At 35.3% G+C, this 7,739-nt stretch overlaps 1 long non-coding RNA gene across 1 annotated transcript; it reads left to right on the forward strand.

The window, feature by feature from the left end:
* Positions 1 to 772: 772 nt before the first annotated feature.
* Positions 773 to 2,302, forward strand: LOC137045679 (uncharacterized). Its single transcript, XR_010898827.1, has 3 exons — positions 773 to 978; positions 1,583 to 1,620; positions 2,276 to 2,302. It is a non-coding gene; the product is annotated as an uncharacterized lncRNA (long non-coding RNA).
* The last annotated feature ends 5,437 nt before the right edge of the window (positions 2,303 to 7,739 follow it).

Here is a 7,739-nt window from a genome sequence, read left to right on the forward strand (position 1 = left end):
ACGTTTTTTAAAATAGAAAAATAATGTAACCAAAATAAAACGTTTTAAAAACGTTGTGAAAATACCAACCTGGGACGTTTTCTTTAAGTAGTCAAAAAAACATAAATATCACGTTTGTTTACTACGAAAACAAAACTAGACCAAACTACAACTTTTGGGAGACGTTTTATTCAGGTGTTAAAATAACGTTATCTGCACGTTGGAAAAAAAACGTTTTAAAAACGTTGTGAAAATACCAACCTGGGACGTTTTCTTTAAGTAGTCAAAAAAAACGTAAATATCACGTTTGTTTACTACGAAAACTAAACTAGACCAAACTACAACCTTTAGTAGACGTTTTATTCAGGTGTTAAAATAACGTGATCTGAACGTTGGAATAAAACGTTTTAAAAACGTCATGGTAGTACCAAAATACAACCATATGCCAAACCTCCAACGGTAGGCTACGTTCTGTTTGTGAAAAATATACACAGAATATAAACAGAACGTGACAGTAACATTTTAACATCAACGATTCAGTGACTGATCGAGTAACAGATGAGGCTGATGCAGAGCTGAGCATTCTATATTAATGTTGTGAATATACTTTAAGGTGCTCATTTAACTGATAGAATAGCTATATTAGAGTATTATATTATATTATATTATATTATATTATATTATATTATATTATATTATATTATATACAAGCTTTCATTCTCATTCCATTTAAAGTTTTACGTAGGCATAGGCTGCAGTTTCCACTTAAACGGTGGCCTACTTAACTATCGGGACATTATACTTCAGTATAAAAATATGTATTCATGTAAACGCAACACTGCACAAATTATGCATGACGTGTTTAATGTGCGTGCGCGTTGAACATTCGAGTCGCTTTTAAACAAACTGGAGCGGATGAAATTACCATGGAAACGGGGCAGCTCGTCTGACAACAAGCAGCAAAGCTCCGTCTGTCACTGTTGTTTTCACTAATTTCAGGTAAGTTTAGTCCCTAATATTACACATATAATACATACAACTGTTCTTGACACTTTCTAACACGCTTCTGTTGAATATTTACTGTAAAGAAATGGTTTAGTGTCTTCGGAAAAAGTCCGTTAGCGTCTTAACCGTTAGGCTAATTGAGAGGTAACGTTAGGCTAACTATAGCCCTGAGCTCTTATTTATGAAAGTTGGGCTTTTAATTCCATATTATGTGTAGATAAGAGGTTTTGTTAATGTTTTGCTGGCCATTTGTCAATGGTTGAATGAAAGGAACGTTAATTTAAGTATTTAACCAAACAGTTTGCAGTTTAGGTGACTCGGTGACGTCACTCACATGCGCTATTTCAAACATGTTTGATCTTTCATAGTAAACAAGTATTGACCACGTATATAACCATGCATCTGTAAAACCTAAACGTAAATTCTGGTATCTTACGATATTATATATTGTATATATCCTGTATATTAATCTTTTTTTTTTTTTTTGCTGCATTTTCACCTATGCACTAGTTTATTTATTTCTAATAAACCTACCTGAGTGACATTGTATAGTTTACCACTTATTGTTGGCTCTGTGACAAATTGTTTATGTTCCTAGATTGTGATGGCTGTCCAGCACTATGAACCATCTGACTTGTAAGTAAAACATACATACATACATACAACCATACATACATTCCTGTGTGTATATGTTGATCATTCTAGCAAATTAAATGGTTAAATGTTCATTAATTAACTCTGAGATCAACTTTCCAGATGCAGTTCATGTGTGCAAATGTATAGGGAGACAGTAGATACTGAAATCATCACGAGTGTCTGGCGTGCTTCGGTTTAAGTAGTAGTAGTTATTTACATACTATAGACATGGCAGAACAAAGACTTCAGATTTCAGTTCCAGTCTTTTTGAGCTTTAATATTCAGACACTAGTCTGTATCAATATCTGATTCATTGTAGAGCCCTTATTTTGATTTATACATAAAGAATATTTCCAAATTCTGTAACGTTCTGCTTAATTCAGTAAATTCCATTTGTGACTGGATTCTGTGATTTCATCCATGTTTGGCTCTACGTGGTATTTGCAGTATTAAAGAGAGGTAGTTTTGAGAGTGAATTATTGTTGTGTTATAAATTTGTTACCATTAGTATAAGAAGGGTAAGACTAAAAGACAAAATTTCAGTCCGGCAGAATTTTCTGCACACTTCACCACCGAGGCCAGATGAGCATTGTGAATGTACGAACCTCACATTATATTTATAGCAATCCTTGTTGATGTTTGAATTGTATTTCAGGGCAGTTTGTGAAGACGGATAAACAAGAGATGTTGGGAAAACCAGGACAGAAGTCGGTTCCAGATCCACCTTCCAGACCAGACTTCTGTCTCATATGGATTGCTGTCTAATGGTGTATTATATGTTCTCTGCAGAATTAGGTGCATGCAGATATTACTCAGGAACACGACTAAACTTTGTTTGCTATAATACATCTATTTAGTGTACCAATGTGAAACAGACTAAAACACTTGACTGTTTCTCAAAATCAGGTATAATAATATTATTAATAATATTACCAATATTATAAAATATTATTTATTGAACAATAATAGAGACAGAGTGTATTTAGGCCACGCCCACACCAGGGAGGAAACATTCCAACGCTCTCCATTGATTTTGTGTTGCGTGAAGCGGTCACCTTGTCTTTTTTTACTTATAACAAAAACGGCAATGTCTAAAAGCTCATATGTGACAAGGTGTGCAGCACACAAGGTAAAAAACACATAACTAACTTTTTATAAGCTGTCGACCCCAAAAAACAAGCGTTTAAGGACAAAAGTGGATACAGGCAATAAGACGTGAAGCTTCAGCAAGAAGAATGGTTCAATTTTTTGGATCCTGACACTCCATATGCCTACGTGTGCAGTAAACCTTTTGTTAAATATCCAAATGTCAGTTTTATATATTATATATTATATATCCTGTCGCTGATTACTTTCCCCTCCAGTGTGTGTAGTCAGTGTAATATAGCATGTCGCGCTCTGTCTCAAGTGCCTGTATCCACTTTAGTCTTTAAACACTCGTTGTTTTTTTGGGGTCAACAGCTTATAAAAACTTCTGGGTTTTGTTCCTGGGGTTTTTAGCTTGTTTTCTGTACACCTTGTCACATATCAGCTTTTAGACATTGTTTGTTTTTTGTAATAGGTCTGAAATGACAAGGAGGTCGCTTCCCGCAATAGAAAGTCAATGGATACGGTTGGTCCCCCCCCCCCCCCCCCCCCCGGTGGGCGTGGCTTTCATATTATGACGTATGTCGCTCTGTCTCTATAGCTAATATACATTTTACATAATAATAATATATATTAATAAGTTGTAAATTGTATTTTGGATGCCTTATCTGTAATTTGTGTTGAAAAAAAATCCTTAAAATATAAGCATTGGTTTTAGATTAGATTAGATTTAGATTAGAAAAAAAATAGATTGCAGTAAAATAACATATGCAATAACATAATCTGTAATTAGTTAAAATGAGAATTTACATTTTATAGATTAATCTCTTTTGTTATAAAATCTGTGCACTGAATTTGTATGGATTTTTCTCTACATTTTTTTGTTCATGTTCTTATTTAAATTCCCAGTCATTGCATGATTTGCATGAGCTGTACTTTATTTGTACCATTTTGTTTTATTGGCATACCGGTATTTTTATTTATCTGTTTAGAATTTTTTTTATTATTAATGAGAGCTTTAATTGTAGTCTTCTACAATTATCTCAAGGATTTCAATTTACATTATCTCTACTAAAAATGAAAAAGCTGTTATCATGTAACTTTTCTGTTGTTGTTCCAAACTTGTATGACTTTGTTAGACATTCGAGTTAATGTTTCTTATTCACTTTCTTTTGTTTAAAAAAAGTGAATAGTGTATAAGGAACATTATGCTTAATATCTCCTGACTTAAGGTTAACATTAACACCTCCCTTTGTGTTTAACAAAGGAAAGTCATACAGATTTAGATTGGAATAATGCAAGGATGAGTAAATGACAGATTTTTTTTTTTTGTGGACTTACCTCTATCATATTGCTTTTTATATTGTGTGAATAAATACAATGACTGACAAATGTTGTGTGTAGTATAAATTATTAGTACTACATATGTTTATGTAGTTTAATAAAATGGGAAACAAACAGAGGTAAGGCCTACAGGTAAGGTGAAATGTAAAAAGCGTTATTAATAAGCTGAATATTAAGATTGACAGAAATATTATTATACAGAGATCTAAAAAGACCACAATATATTTTTCTTACTGTAGTTATAATATTGTTTTTATATTAAAGACAACAGTAAAAACAAAAAAACTAAAACATTTTGATCACAGCATGTGTGAAGTGAAGAACCAGTTTGAATGTAGTACGTTTCTACAACGTTGGAAGGAGATGGACGTGGTAGGTGACAAAAACGTTATAAACACATTTTTGCAACGTTGGAAGGAGAGGATATGGTAAGGTGATAAAAAAACATTTTTTTTTACGTTTCTACAACGTTACAAGGAGACGTGGCAACGTGATAAAGACTTTTCTGCAACGTTGTGAAAAAACGTTTTTATAACGTGAAAAAAACCCGACATCTGTCGTATTAAATACGTCGGATAAAAACGTTATCGCGACCTTTTCACAACATGAAAAAAACGTTTTTACAACGTTGCTGTGTTTGCTGGGTTACCGCTCGTCCCGCGGCTCTCTCTCCCGCTGCAGACCTCGCTGAACCACGCCCCCCTTGCCACATATTTGTTTTTGTTTTTTTGTCTAAAGAAGCCTTTTGCAATTCATTAAAATGCATATCACTCTGCACAATATCATTCTATGCTAATTTGGAGCCTTTTCAGGATTCTTTGATAAATAGAAAATGAAAAATAAAAGGGTTTTTTTGGAAATAGAAATCTTTTGTAACATTTTATAAGTGTTTATATTTTAACCCAATCTCAAACCTCAGAGGAATCACCCGTCTTTTTTTAGAAGAACAGAGGAGAGTGCTGACAAAGAATGTGACAGATCTTGTAATAAAACAAGAATCAACATTGACTTGTGAAGGGTCGTTTCATTATGATTGTTGTAGGCTGTGCTGGAATTTATTTTCATGAAAGTACCGTCTTTGTAATGGGTAAAGCTACAGTAACATTTTCAGCTAGTCAGCTTGCGATACTTTCCATCTAAACTGGTTATATCGCTTACGTTTTATAAACTGCTGGATGACACATCCACGGAGTAATGCAGAGCCGAGGCACAACCAAAACAATGTTCTTCCGCAAAATTCATGCAGTTACATTTTACATTGCAGTTACAATTCATGTTGTTTTATTTCACAGCTCTAAACAACTTCTATTATGTTTTCCCACAGCAAAAAGGCTTAAAAACTTTTACCCTCAACATCCAGGCAGTCTAGTCATTTTGTTATGGCCAGTCTGAGGCAGACAATTAAAGTGACCATTGACAAAATATATGTTAAGCTCAAGTAATAGTTTGAGCTGGAGGGATCGCCGGGGTTTGGAGTTCAAGATGTTTTTATGAGCCACGACTGAAGGCCAGAGAGCAGAAGAGTAAAATGAACAGATGAGATAAAGTTTTCGTTGGGTGCGTTATTGATCTGTGGACTGTGGAAAATCCGTTTCCAAACACAGTGAGTGTCTCATTACAAACAGAAACTCATTAAGGTTGTGGGGACTACGCCGTGGCTTTTGTTCCAGGGCAAGCGACAATTAGCTCTCTCCCTTTGAAAACTTACTAATGAACAGCAAGCCTTAAGAGAACACACAGTCTCTCTCAGGCACAATCACTTTAAATCAAACCCAGGTCTCATCTCCTCTCTCCCAGGCCAATTTACTAAGCATATATTAGTATTTACTGTTCAATTCCACTGAATTAAACAGCTAGAGCAAGAGTTGACAACGAGATGGGGTTAGCTAGGCCCTCATTTTCCCCACAATTTAATTAATCACAGGAAGAGGGATTGTGTTTCTATCTGAGCCCCTTGTAGTCTCCAAGAAAACAGAATTTTAATCAGCCCATCGCGTGCTGCTTTCATCCCTGTTCAGAAGGCAATAGTCAAGGAAGCGCTTTAATCCCTGACCGATAGCGATACGAATCTGAGCTTTAATGCATTAGCGTAGTCCCTACGGTCACAGGGACAGATGGCTGGCCCGTCTTTATTTTTCTCTGCGAGAGATTACGACATGTTGTAATTTTTACAAAGCAATTAGACACTAATGAACCAGGATGAAAAGGTGCTCTGTGAAAACTTTGTCGGGATTAATTATCCTCTGAGTCTGTACAAACATATTTCAAAATACGCCTCCTCTCTTTAAAAAAATGTCATTAGGAGTGTGGTTCTTTGATATACAAAAAAGGCATTTACCCGTCATCGTGATACAAGAGCGAAATGAATGATCACAGCAGGGGTTCGCCCTCTTGGGAGTGTCAGTCTGCAATAATTTGAGATGTGTGAACAGGAAAACTGAATCTACATCAGCTACTGCTAAAGTAAAAAATAATAAAAGGTAAAATATACAGTCCCGAAATAGTGACATATATCATCCATTACACCAGTAGATTGGTTCAAATCTCACGAAAAAGATAACTTTATTATATCCTTTTTTTTTTTAAATGGAGGTCTGGCTATCTTTTTTTTAATCTAATCTAAAAATATCATTAGCATTATATAAAAATTATATATGTCCCCATCTAAATAGCTAAGTAAGTGTGTGTGTGTGTGTGTGTGTGTGTGGGTGTGTGTGTGTGTGTGTGTGTGTGTGTGTGTGTGTGTGTGTGTGTGGGTGTGTGTGTGGGGGGGGGTTCATGTTTTTGTGACATATGAGGACACGAATTTGTATAATGACATGGGTATGACATAGGTATTACAAGGAGAGGGTCCCCACTTTTCAAAAGGCTTATAAATCATACAGGATGAGGTTTTTTTTTTTTTTTTAAGTAAAAATGCAGAATGTTTCCTCTGATGGGTAGGTTTAGGGGCAGTGTAAGGGGATAGAAAATACGGTTTGTACATATAAAAACTATTATCCCGGTGGAATGTCCCCATGAGGAAACAAGCGTACAAATCAAAAATAATGATCTTCTTGAAAATCTAAACTCGCAGAAGTTTTGTGTGATTAGGGGTAGGGTTAGTGTAGAATATACAGTTTTTACAATATTTAAAAAAAACACATTAGGTCTATGAAATGTCCCCATAAAATATAGAAACCCAGTGTGTGTGTGTGGTCCTGGTAAACCCTATAGGGACAAAATGTCCTCAAGCATTACTGTGCGTTCACACCACCGGCAGCGAGAGCAGCGAGGTGGCCGGAAGTCATTCATTTTCAATGAGAGCCGGCGGCGAGCTCCAGCTCCAGCGGCACATCTTGTGCTGCGTTCCAGTTCGTTTTTATTATGCCCTTCAATCACTAACTTCCCTCCGTCTCGTTCAATCGGATGTGCGGCATTGCTTATATTACATGAGTGCCCAGCCCACTACTGGCGGAACATTTTCAATGGACTGAACTGGAACGGCCTTTTTTTACTATTTTACTATTTACTATTTTTATATAGTATTTACTATTTATTTTTTTCCTTTATGAAATTGTTTAATGCAACATTCTATATGTATATAGGTGTGTTTGGGTTGTTTTAAATGTTTTTAAAAACAATTAAAATATCATAGAGTTGTTTGTGTTTACATATCAAGTAGACTCGCTCCCTTGGTCAAAATCGAG

This window comes from Pseudorasbora parva, chromosome 17, assembly GCF_024679245.1.
Source record: "Pseudorasbora parva isolate DD20220531a chromosome 17, ASM2467924v1, whole genome shotgun sequence".
Classification (NCBI taxonomy): domain Eukaryota; kingdom Metazoa; phylum Chordata; class Actinopteri; order Cypriniformes; family Gobionidae; genus Pseudorasbora; species Pseudorasbora parva.